This window comes from Amia ocellicauda, chromosome 14, assembly GCF_036373705.1.
Source record: "Amia ocellicauda isolate fAmiCal2 chromosome 14, fAmiCal2.hap1, whole genome shotgun sequence".
Taxonomy (NCBI): Eukaryota; Metazoa; Chordata; class Actinopteri; order Amiiformes; family Amiidae; genus Amia; species Amia ocellicauda.
In genome coordinates this window covers 6989989-7002378 of record NC_089863.1, presented here as the reverse complement: position 1 = coordinate 7002378, position 12390 = coordinate 6989989, and the positions used below count along the sequence as shown (strand labels likewise).

Below are 12390 nucleotides of genomic sequence, written 5' to 3'. Positions count from 1 at the left end.
ACCTTGGTGCAATTAGAAGATGGAATGAAACGAAAGCAATGACATTAAGATCTACACCTCCATAAAACAAGAGGCAAAGCTCTCACCCTTGGGGAAGGTGCACGTACAGCCCAGATAGCATCAGGAATGTAAAGTTCATGTTTCGGACGGTGTTAATGAGCTCTTCTAATCTCTCATTTTTATTACATTCATCATTCGCTTCTCTCTATTCAATATGGTTGTGTATTTTGGTTGGCATTATATTGCCTTTTATTTTGTGTTTTGATTTGCTTTCACCTCATTGTCTCATTTCTTATTCCCAACTTTTATTATTAAGCTTGCCCGTGTGCCTTATTATCATTTGTTTTCGTTTGAGGGAATCAGCGACGCACAACGCCCCTGGGTCCACCTGCACTCCATCAGCAAGCGTTCCTCGGGTACTTGGGCCATAAGTAATGAACGTCAGGTGTGCGTCTGTGTGTTTCTGCTCCCAGGTTGCGTGCGCCGCTTGTCCATCCACGACCCCGGTCTTGACCCTGCATCTACGAAACACTGCATTAAGATCCTGTGGGGCCACATTCACAACTGTATACAGACCACTGTGTGTTTTTGGTTCATTTGGATGCCGCCTGGGAGTCTTGCTGAAACCTAGCAAAGTCGTCAACCAGGTCGTTGAAGACGGGCAAAAACATGGCTGCTGGCAGCGGTGGGATTTGAACCCACGCCTCCGAAGAGACTGGAGCCTTAATCCAGCGCCTTAGACCGCTCGGCCACGCTACCCGGGGAAAGGCCCTGTCTTACCGCTTTGTATGTCTGGATGTATGTAAGCATGCATGCACGCATGCATGTATGTATGAAGTTATTGTCATGATGATTTCAATGATCAAATCCTATGCATTTAATCTAGTTTCGTCAAAAGACGTCGATTCAGGTGAAGTCTTGTGTCTGCGTGCAAACAGACTACGAGTCCACTGCGCAGTATGTGCGGGTCACAATACAATCCTTTCGAGCCCGTACAGATTGGGATGTTTTCATGCTTAATGTACTCGGTACATCTTCAACAGCAGCAAAGGTCAACAGCGCTGTTGAAAATGTTGATACGCAGAAGCGTCCACCACATGAGACGACTGAAGCAGGTGTGACCGTAGACATCGTGCTGTGTGTGGTAACGTGGCCGAGTGGTCTAAGGCGCTTCGTTTAAGCTCCAGTCTCTTTGGAGGCATGGGTTAGAATCCCACCGTTGCCAACTTCCTTTAGCCATTAAAGTCATGGTGCTTTTCTAGTTGCACCTCGTCGTTCCATTTCACACGTTACTTTTCTTGAAATGTACTTTGCATGTCAACGGGGAGCGCTCTCTGCAGACGAGGTGGCCGAGTGGTTAAGGCGATGGACTGCTAATCCATTGTGCTGTGCACGCATGGGTTCGAATCCCATCCTCGTCGGATCACGGCAGCCTCTTACAGAAGAGGAATGATGCTGCCTCAATAAAGTGTTCATGTCTTTCCATTACGTTGCAATCCTGTTCCGTCCTGTCTCAAAATGTTGTCATTACCCTCGAGTGCAATAGCCGGGGTGGCAGTGTGCATGGTGGGAGATGGCCTGTGAGGGTGCAGGGCATGTCTGCTTGCTTTTGGTCTTGGGTGGGGGCTGGTGTGGCTGAAATGCCAGCGCTGAATTTTTGGTCCTGGGGCGAGGTATATGAGAAAAGGCCCCACTATCAAGATTTCAAGTGACCACACCACCCTCAATCAATTCCCCGCAAAGCCCAAGTTACTGGTGGGCACTTCAGCAGCCAAAGAGCCACACCTTGGTGCAATTAGAAGATGGAATGAAACGAAAGCAATGACATTAAGATCTACACCTCCATAAAACAAGAGGCAAAGCTCTCACCCTTGGGGAAGGTGCACGTACAGCCCAGATAGCATCAGGAATGTAAAGTTCATGTTTCGGACGGTGTTAATGAGCTCTTCTAATCTCTCATTTTTATTACATTCATCATTCGCTTCTCTCTATTCAATATGGTTGTGTATTTTGGTTGGCATTATATTGCCTTTTATTTTGTGTTTTGATTTGCTTTCACCTCATTGTCTCATTTCTTATTCCCAACTTTTATTATTAAGCTTGCCCGTGTGCCTTATTATCATTTGTTTTCGTTTGAGGGAATCAGCGACGCACAACGCCCCTGGGTCCACCTGCACTCCATCAGCAAGCGTTCCTCGGGTACTTGGGCCATAAGTAATGAACGTCAGGTGTGCGTCTGTGTGTTTCTGCTCCCAGGTTGCGTGCGCCGCTTGTCCATCCACGACCCCGGTCTTGACCCTGCATCTACGAAACACTGCATTAAGATCCTGTGGGGCCACATTCACAACTGTATACAGACCACTGTGTGTTTTTGGTTCATTTGGATGCCGCCTGGGAGTCTTGCTGAAACCTAGCAAAGTCGTCAACCAGGTCGTTGAAGACGGGCAAAAACATGGCTGCTGGCAGCGGTGGGATTTGAACCCACGCCTCCGAAGAGTCTGGAGCCTTAATCCAGCACCTTAGACCGCTCGGCCACGCTACCCAGGGAAAGGCCCTGTCTTACCGCTTTGTATGTCTGGATGTATGTAAGCATGCATGCACGCATGCATGTATGTATGAAGTTATTGTCATGATGATTTCAATGATCAAATCCTATGCATTTAATCTAGTTTCGTCAAAAGACGTCGATTCAGGTGAAGTCTTGTGTCTGCGTGCAAACAGACTACGAGTCCACTGCGCAGTATGTGCGGGTCACAATACAATCCTTTCGAGCCCGTACAGATTGGGATGTTTTCATGCTTAATGTACTCGGTGCATCTTCAACAGCAGCAAAGGTCAACAGCGCTGTTGAAAATGTTGATACGCAGAAGCGTCCACCACATGAGACGACTGAAGCAGGTGTGACCGTAGACATCGTGCTGTGTGTGGTAACGTGGCCGAGTGGTCTAAGGCGCTTCATTTAAGCTCCAGTCTCTTTGGAGGCGTGGGTTAGAATCCCACCGTTGCCAACTTCCTTTAGCCATTAAAGTCATGGTGCTTTCCTAGTTGCACCTCGTCGTTCCATTTCACACGTTACTTTTCTTGAAATGTACTTTGCATGTCAACGATGAGCGCTCTCTGCAGACGAGGTGGCCGAGTGGTTAAGGCGATGGACTGCTAATCCATTGTGCTGTGCACGCGTGGGTTCGAATCCCATCCTCGTCGGATCACGGCAGCCTTTTACAGAAGAGCAATGATGCTGCCTCAATAAAGTGTTCATCTCTTTCCATTACGTTGCAATCCTGTTCCGTCCTGTCTCAAAATGTTGTCATTACCCTCGAGTGCAATAGCCGGGGTGGCGGTGTGCATGGTGGGAGATGGCCTGCGAGGGTGCAGGGCGTGTCTTCTTGCTTTTGGTCTTGGGTGGGGGCTGGTGTGGCTGAAATGCCAGCGCTGAATTTTTGGTCCTGGGGCGAGGTATATGAGAAAAGGCCCCACTATCAAGATTTCAAGTGACCACACCACCCTCAATCAATTCCCCGCAAAGCCCAAGTTACTGGTGGGCACTTCAGCAGCCAAAGAGCCACACCTTGGTGCAATTAGAACATGGAATGAAACGAAAGCAATGACATTAAGATCTACACCTCCATAAAACAAGAGGCAAAGCTCTCACCCTTGGGGAAGGTGCACGTACAGCCCAGATAGCATCAGGAATGTAAAGTTCATGTTTCGGACGGTGTTAATGAGCTCTTCTAATCTCTCATTTTTATTACATTCATCATTCGCTTCTCTCTATTCAATATGGTTGTGTATTTTGGTTGGCATTATATTGCCTTTTATTTTGTGTTTTGATTTGCTTTCACCTCATTGTCTCATTTCTTATTCCCAACTGTTATTATTAAGCTTGCACGTGTGCCTTATTATCATTTGTTTTCATTTGAGGGAATCAGCGCCGCACAACGCCCCTGGGTCCACCTGCACTCCGCTACACACGCTACCCGGGGAAGGGCCCTGTCTTACCGCTTTTTATGTCTGGATGTATGTAAGCATGCATGCACGCATGCATGTATGTATGAAGTTATTGTCATGATGATTTCAATGATCAAATCCTATGCATTTAATCTAGTTTCGTCAAAAGACGTCGATTCAGGTGAAGTCTTGTGTCTGCGTGCAAACAGACTACGAGTCCACTGCGCAGTATGTGCGGGTCACAATACAATCCTTTCGAGCCCGTACAGATTGGGATGTTTTCATGCTTAATGTACTCGGTGCATCTTCAACAGCAGCAAAGGTCAACAGCGCTGTTGAAAATGTTGATACGCAGAAGCGTCCACCACATGAGACGACTGAAGCAGGTGTGACCGTAGACATCGTGCTGTGTGTGGTAACGTGGCCGAGTGGTCTAAGGCGCTTCATTTAAGCTCCAGTCTCTTTGGAGGCGTGGGTTAGAATCCCACCGTTGCCAACTTCCTTTAGCCATTAAAGTCATGGTGCTTTCCTAGTTGCACCTCGTCGTTCCATTTCACACGTTACTTTTCTTGAAATGTACTTTGCATGTCAACGATGAGCTCTCTCTGCAGATGAGGTGGCCGAGTGGTTAAGGCGATGGACTGCTAATCCATTGTGCTGTGCACGCGTGGGTTAGAATCCCATCCTCGTCGGATCACGGCAGCCTTTTACAGAAGAGCAATGATGCTGCCTCAATAAAGTGTTCATCTCTTTCCATTACGTTGCAATCCTGTTCCGTCCTGTCTCAAAATGTTGTCATTACCCTCGAGTGCAATAGCCGGGGTGGCGGTGTGCATGGTGGGAGATGGCCTGCGAGGGTGCAGGGCGTGTCTGCTTGCTTTTGGTCTTGGGTGGGGGCTGGTGTGGCTGAAATGCCAGCGCTGAATTTTTGGTCCTGGGGCGAGGTATATGAGAAAAGGCCCCACTATCAAGATTTCAAGTGACCACACCACCCTCAATCAATTCCCCGCAAAGCCCAAGTTACTGGTGGGCACTTCAGCAGCCAAAGAGCCACACCTTGGTGCAATTAGAAGATGGAATGAAACAAAAGCAATGACATTAAGATCTACACCTCCATAAAACAAGAGGCAAAACTCTCACCCTTGGGGAAGGTGCACGTACAGCCCAGATAGCATCAGGAATGTAAAGTTCATGTTTCGGACGGTGTTAATGAGCTCTTCTAATCTCTCATTTTTATTACATTCATCATTCGCTTCTCTCTATTCAATATGGTTGTGTATTTTGGTTGGCATTATATTGCCTTTTATTTTGTGTTTTGATTTGCTTTCACCTCATTGTCTCATTTCTTATTCCCAACTGTTATTATTAAGCTTGCACGTGTGCCTTATTATAATTTGTTTTCGTTTGAGGGAATCAGCGCCGCACAACGCCCCTGGGTCCACCTGCACTCCGCTACACACGCTACCCGGGGAAGGGCCCTGTCTTACCGCTTTGTATGTCTGGATGTATGTAAGCATGCATGCACGCATGCATGTATGTATGAAGTTATTGTCATGATGATTTCAATGATCAAATCCTATGCATTTAATCTAGTTTCGTCAAAAGACGTCGATTTAGGTGAAGTCTTGTGTCTGCGTGCAAACAGACTACGAGTCCACTGCGCAGTATGTGCGGGTCACAATACAATCCTTTCGAGCCCGTACAGATTGGGATGTTTTCATGCTTAATGTACTCGGTGCATCTTCAACAGCAGCAAAGGTCAACAGCGCTGTTGAAAATGTTGATACGCAGAAGCGTCCACCACGTGAGATGACTGAAGCAGGTGTGACCGTAGGCATCGTACTGTGTGTGGTAATGTGGCCGAGTGGTCTAAGGCGCTTCATTTAAGCTCCAGTCTCTTTGGAGGCGTGGGTTAGAATCCTATCGTTGCCAACTTCCTTTAGCCATTAAAGTCATGGTGCTTTCCTAGTTGCACCTCGTCATTCAATTTCACACGTTACTTTTCTGGACATGTACTTTGCATGCACATCACCCTCAATGAATTCCCCGCAAAGCCCAAGTTACTGGTGGGCATTTCAGCAGCCAAAGAGCCACACCTTGGTGCAATTAGAACATGGAATGAAACGAAAGCAATGACATTAAGATCTACACCTCCATAAAACAAGAGGCAAAGCTCTCACCCTTGGGGAAGGTGCACGTACAGCCCAGATAGCATCAGGAATGTAAAGTTCATGTTTCGGACGGTGTTAATGAGCTCTTCTAATCTCTCATTTTTATTACATTCATCATTCGCTTCTCTCTATTCAATATGGTTGTGTATTTTGGTTGGCATTATATTGCCTTTTATTTTGTGTTTTGATTTGCTTTCACCTCATTGTCTCATTTCTTATTCCCAACTTTTATTATTAAGCTTGCCCGTGTGCCTTATTATCATTTGTTTTCGTTTGAGGGAATCAGCGACGCACAACGCCCCTGGGTCCACCTGCACTCCATCAGCAAGCGTTCCTCGGGTACTTGGGCCATAAGTAATGAACGTCAGGTGTGCGTCTGTGTGTTTCTGCTCCCAGGTTGCGTGCGCCGCTTGTCCATCCACGACCCCGGTCTTGACCCTGCATCTACGAAACACTGCATTAAGATCCTGTGGGGCCACATTCACAACTGTATATAGACCACTGTGTGTTTTTGGTTCATTTGGATGCCGCCTGGGAGTCTTGCTGAAACCTAGCAAAGTCGTCAACCAGGTCGTTGAAGACGGGCAAAAACATGGCTGCTGGCAGCGGTGGGATTTGAACCCACGCCTCCGAAGAGACTGGAGCCTTGATCCAGAACCTTTGACAGCTCGGCCAAGCTACCCGGGGAAAGGCCCTGTCTTACCGCTTTGTATGTCTGGATGTATGTAAGCATGCATGCACGCATGCATGTATGTATGAAGTTATTGTCATGATGATTTCAATGATCAAATCCTATGCATTTAATCTAGTTTCGTCAAAAGACGTCGATTCAGGTGAAGTCTTGTGTCTGCGTGCAAACAGACTAGGAGTCCACTGCGCAGTATGTGCGGGTCACAATACAATCCTTTCGAGCCCGTACAGATTGGGATGTTTTCATGCTTAATGTACTCGGTGCATCTTCAACAGCAGCAAAGGTCAACAGCGCTGTTGAAAATGTTGATACGCAGAAGCGTCCACCACATGAGACGACTGAAGCAGGTGTGACCGTAGACATCGTGCTGTGTGTGGTAACATGGCCGAGTGGTCTAAGGCGCTTCGTTTAAGCTCCAGTCTCTTTGGAGGCGTGGGTTAGAATCCCACCGTTGCCAACTTCCTTTAGCCATTAAAGTCATGGTGCTTTCCTAGTTGCACCTCGTCGTTCCATTTCACACGTTACTTTTCTTGAAATGTACTTTGCATGTCAACGATGAGCGCTCTCTGCAGACGAGGTGGCCGAGTGGTTAAGGCGATGGACTGCTAATCCATTGTGCTGTGCACGCGTGGGTTCGAATCCCATCCTCGTCGGATCACGGCAGCCTTTTACAGAAGAGCAATGATGCTGCCTCAATAAAGTGTTCATCTCTTTCCATTACGTTGCAATCCTGTTCCGTCCTGTCTCAAAATGTTGTCATTACCCTCGAGTGCAATAGCCGGGGTGGCGGTGTGCATGGTGGGAGATGGCCTGCGAGGGTGCAGGGCGTGTCTGCTTGCTTTTGGTCTTGGGTGGGGGCTGGTGTGGCTGAAATGCCAGCGCTGAATTTTTGGTCCTGGGGCGAGGTATATGAGAAAAGGCCCCACTATCAAGATTTCAAGTGACCACACCACCCTCAATCAATTCCCCGCAAAGCCCAAGTTACTGGTGGGCACTTCAGCAGCCAAAGAGCCACACCTTGGTGCAATTAGAAGATGGAATGAAACAAAAGCAATGACATTAAGATCTACACCTCCATAAAACAAGAGGCAAAGCTCTCACCCTTGGGGAAGGTGCACGTACAGCCCAGATAGCATCAGGAATGTAAAGTTCATGTTTCGGACGGTGTTAATGAGCTCTTCTAATCTCTCATTTTTATTACATTCATCATTCGCTTCTCTCTATTCAATATGGTTGTGTATTTTGGTTGGCATTATATTGCCTTTTATTTTGTGTTTTGATTTGCTTTCACCTCATTGTCTCATTTCTTATTCCCAACTGTTATTATTAAGCTTGCACGTGTGCCTTATTATCATTTGTTTTCGTTTGAGGGAATCAGCGCCGCACAACGCCCCTGGGTCCACCTGCACTCCGCTACACACGCTACCCGGGGAAGGGCCCTGTCTTACCGCTTTGTATGTCTGGATGTATGTAAGCATGCATGCACGCATGCATGTATGTATGAAGTTATTGTCATGATGATTTCAATGATCAAATCCTATGCATTTAATCTAGTTTCGTCAAAAGACGTCGATTCAGGTGAAGTCTTGTGTCTGCGTGCAAACAGACTACGAGTCCACTGCGCAGTATGTGCGGGTCACAATACAATCCTTTCGAGCCCGTACAGATTGGGATGTTTTCATGCTTAATGTACTCGGTGCATCTTCAACAGCAGCAAAGGTCAACAGCGCTGTTGAAAATGTTGATACGCAGAAGCGTCCACCACATGAGACGACTGAAGCAGGTGTGACCGTAGACATCGTGCTGTGTGTGGTAACGTGGCCGAGTGGTCTAAGGCGCTTCATTTAAGCTCCAGTCTCTTTGGAGGCGTGGGTTAGAATCCCACCGTTGCCAACTTCCTTTAGCCATTAAAGTCATGGTGCTTTCCTAGTTGCACCTCGTCGTTCCATTTCACACGTTACTTTTCTTGAAATGTACTTTGCATGTCAACGATGAGCGCTCTCGGCAGACGAGGTGGCCGAGTGGTTAAGGCGATGGACTGCTAATCCATTGTGCTGTGCACGCGTGGGTTCGAATCCCATCCTCGTCGGATCACGGCAGCCTTTTACAGAAGAGCAATGATGCTGCCTCAATAAAGTGTTCATCTCTTTCCATTACGTTGCAATCCTGTTCCGTCCTGTCTCAAAATGTTGTCATTACCCTCGAGTGCAATAGCCGGGGTGGCGGTGTGCATGGTGGGAGATGGCCTGCGAGGGTGCAGGGCGTGTCTTCTTGCTTTTGGTCTTGGGTGGGGGCTGGTGTGGCTGAAATGCCAGCGCTGAATTTTTGGTCCTGGGGCGAGGTATATGAGAAAAGGCCCCACTATCAAGATTTCAAGTGACCACACCACCCTCAATCAATTCCCCGCAAAGCCCAAGTTACTGGTGGGCACTTCAGCAGCCAAAGAGCCACACCTTGGTGCAATTAGAAGATGGAATGAAACGAAAGCAATGACATTAAGATCTACACCTCCATAAAACAAGAGGCAAAGCTCTCACCCTTGGGGAAGGTGCACGTACAGCCCAGATAGCATCAGGAATGTAAAGTTCATGTTTCGGACGGTGTTAATGAGCTCTTCTAATCTCTCATTTTTATTACATTCATCATTCGCTTCTCTCTATTCAATATGGTTGTGTATTTTGGTTGGCATTATATTGCCTTTTATTTTGTGTTTTGATTTGCTTTCACCTCATTGTCTCATTTCTTATTCCCAACTGTTATTATTAAGCTTGCACGTGTGCCTTATTATCATTTGTTTTCGTTTGAGGGAATCAGCGCCGCACAACGCCCCTGGGTCCACCTGCACTCCGCTACACACGCTACCCGGGGAAGGGCCCTGTCTTACCGCTTTTTATGTCTGGATGTATGTAAGCATGCATGCACGCATGCATGTATGTATGAAGTTATTGTCATGATGATTTCAATGATCAAATCCTATGCATTTAATCTAGTTTCGTCAAAAGACGTCGATTCAGGTGAAGTCTTGTGTCTGCGTGCAAACAGACTACGAGTCCACTGCGCAGTATGTGCGGGTCACAATACAATCCTTTCGAGCCCGTACAGATTGGGATGTTTTCATGCTTAATGTACTCGGTGCATCTTCAACAGCAGCAAAGGTCAACAGCGCTGTTGAAAATGTTGATACGCAGAAGCGTCCACCACATGAGACGACTGAAGCAGGTGTGACCGTAGACATCGTGCTGTGTGTGGTAACGTGGCCGAGTGGTCTAAGGCGCTTCATTTAAGCTCCAGTCTCTTTGGAGGCGTGGGTTAGAATCCCACCGTTGCCAACTTCCTTTAGCCATTAAAGTCATGGTGCTTTCCTAGTTGCACCTCGTCGTTCCATTTCACACGTTACTTTTCTTGAAATGTACTTTGCATGTCAACGATGAGCTCTCTCTGCAGATGAGGTGGCCGAGTGGTTAAGGCGATGGACTGCTAATCCATTGTGCTGTGCACGCGTGGGTTCGAATCCCATCCTCGTCGGATCACGGCAGCCTTTTACAGAAGAGCAATGATGCTGCCTCAATAAAGTGTTCATCTCTTTCCATTACGTTGCAATCCTGTTCCGTCCTGTCTCAAAATGTTGTCATTACCCTCGAGTGCAATAGCCGGGGTGGCGGTGTGCATGGTGGGAGATGGCCTGCGAGGGTGCAGGGCGTGTCTGCTTGCTTTTGGTCTTGGGTGGGGGCTGGTGTGGCTGAAATGCCAGCGCTGAATTTTTGGTCCTGGGGCGAGGTATATGAGAAAAGGCCCCACTATCAAGATTTCAAGTGACCACACCACCCTCAATCAATTCCCCGCAAAGCCCAAGTTACTGGTGGGCACTTCAGCAGCCAAAGAGCCACACCTTGGTGCAATTAGAAGATGGAATGAAACAAAAGCAATGACATTAAGATCTACACCTCCATAAAACAAGAGGCAAAGCTCTCACCCTTGGGGAAGGTGCACGTACAGCCCAGATAGCATCAGGAATGTAAAGTTCATGTTTCGGACGGTGTTAATGAGCTCTTCTAATCTCTCATTTTTATTACATTCATCATTCGCTTCTCTCTATTCAATATGGTTGTGTATTTTGGTTGGCATTATATTGCCTTTTATTTTGTGTTTTGATTTGCTTTCACCTCATTGTCTCATTTCTTATTCCCAACTGTTATTATTAAGCTTGCACGTGTGCCTTATTATCATTTGTTTTCGTTTGAGGGAATCAGCGCCGCACAACGCCCCTGGGTCCACCTGCACTCCGCTACACACGCTACCCGGGGAAGGGCCCTGTCTTACCGCTTTGTATGTCTGGATGTATGTAAGCATGCATGCACGCATGCATGTATGTATGAAGTTATTGTCATGATGATTTCAATGATCAAATCCTATGCATTTAATCTAGTTTCGTCAAAAGACGTCGATTCAGGTGAAGTCTTGTGTCTGCGTGCAAACAGACTACGAGTCCACTGCGCAGTATGTGCGGGTCACAATACAATCCTTTCGAGCCCGTACAGATTGGGATGTTTTCATGCTTAATGTACTCGGTGCATCTTCAACAGCAGCAAAGGTCAACAGCGCTGTTGAAAATGTTGATACGCAGAAGCGTCCACCACATGAGACGACTGAAGCAGGTGTGACCGTAGACATCGTGCTGTGTGTGGTAACGTGGCCGAGTGGTCTAAGGCGCTTCATTTAAGCTCCAGTCTCTTTGGAGGCGTGGGTTAGAATCCCACCGTTGCCAACTTCCTTTAGCCATTAAAGTCATGGTGCTTTCCTAGTTGCACCTCGTCGTTCCATTTCACACGTTACTTTTCTTGAAATGTACTTTGCATGTCAACGATGAGCGCTCTCGGCAGACGAGGTGGCCGAGTGGTTAAGGCGATGGACTGCTAATCCATTGTGCTGTGCACGCATGGGTTCGAATCCCATCCTCGTCGGATCACGGCAGCCTCTTACAGAAGAGCAATGATGCTGCCTCAATAAAGTGTTCATCTCTTTCCATTACATTGCAATCCTGTTCCGTCCTGTCTCAAAATGTTGTCATTACCCTCGAGTGCAATAGCCGGGTTGGCGGTTTGCATGGTGGGAGATGGCCTGCGAGGGTGCAGGGTGTGTCTGCTTGCTTTTGGTCTTGGGTGGGGGCTGGTGTGGCTGAAATGCCAGCGCTGAATTTTTGGTCCTGGGGCGAGGTATATGAGAAAAGGCCCCACTATCAAGATTTCAAGTGACCACACCACCCTCAATCAATTCCCCGCAATGCCCAAGTTACTGGTGGGCACTTCAGCAGCCAAAGAGCCACACCTTGGTGCAATTAGAAGATGGAATGAAACGAAAGCAATGACATTAAGATCTACACCTCCATAAAACAAGAGGCAAAGCTCTCACCCTTGGGGAAGGTGCACGTACAGCCCAGATAGCATCAGGAATGTAAAGTTCATGTTTCGGACGGTGTTAATGAGCTCTTCTAATCTCTCATTTTTATTACATTCATCATTCGCTTCTCTCTATTCAATATGGTTGTGTATTTTGGTTGGCATTATATTGCCTTTTATTTTG

At 47.3% G+C, this 12390-nt stretch overlaps 9 non-coding genes across 9 annotated transcripts; 7 read left to right on the top strand and 2 right to left on the bottom strand.

Annotated features, from left to right (window-relative positions):
• Positions 1-677: 677 nt before the first annotated feature.
• On the bottom strand, positions 678-759 carry trnal-aag (transfer RNA leucine (anticodon AAG)). Its single transcript has one exon. It is a non-coding gene; the product is annotated as a tRNA-Leu (tRNA).
• Positions 760-1339: 580 nt separating this feature from the next.
• On the top strand, positions 1340-1421 carry trnas-gcu (transfer RNA serine (anticodon GCU)). The gene has a single exon. It is a non-coding gene; the product is annotated as a tRNA-Ser (tRNA).
• A 1039-nt stretch (positions 1422-2460) lies between these two features.
• On the bottom strand, positions 2461-2542 carry trnal-aag (transfer RNA leucine (anticodon AAG)). Its single transcript has one exon. It is a non-coding gene; the product is annotated as a tRNA-Leu (tRNA).
• A 580-nt stretch (positions 2543-3122) lies between these two features.
• Positions 3123-3204, top strand: trnas-gcu (transfer RNA serine (anticodon GCU)). The gene has a single exon. It is a non-coding gene; the product is annotated as a tRNA-Ser (tRNA).
• Positions 3205-4558: 1354 nt separating this feature from the next.
• Positions 4559-4640, top strand: trnas-gcu (transfer RNA serine (anticodon GCU)). The gene has a single exon. It is a non-coding gene; the product is annotated as a tRNA-Ser (tRNA).
• A 2741-nt stretch (positions 4641-7381) lies between these two features.
• trnas-gcu (transfer RNA serine (anticodon GCU)) lies at positions 7382-7463 on the top strand. Its single transcript has one exon. It is a non-coding gene; the product is annotated as a tRNA-Ser (tRNA).
• A 1354-nt stretch (positions 7464-8817) lies between these two features.
• trnas-gcu (transfer RNA serine (anticodon GCU)) lies at positions 8818-8899 on the top strand. Its single transcript has one exon. It is a non-coding gene; the product is annotated as a tRNA-Ser (tRNA).
• A 1354-nt stretch (positions 8900-10253) lies between these two features.
• Positions 10254-10335, top strand: trnas-gcu (transfer RNA serine (anticodon GCU)). Its single transcript has one exon. It is a non-coding gene; the product is annotated as a tRNA-Ser (tRNA).
• Positions 10336-11689: 1354 nt separating this feature from the next.
• On the top strand, positions 11690-11771 carry trnas-gcu (transfer RNA serine (anticodon GCU)). The gene has a single exon. It is a non-coding gene; the product is annotated as a tRNA-Ser (tRNA).
• The last annotated feature ends 619 nt before the right edge of the window (positions 11772-12390 follow it).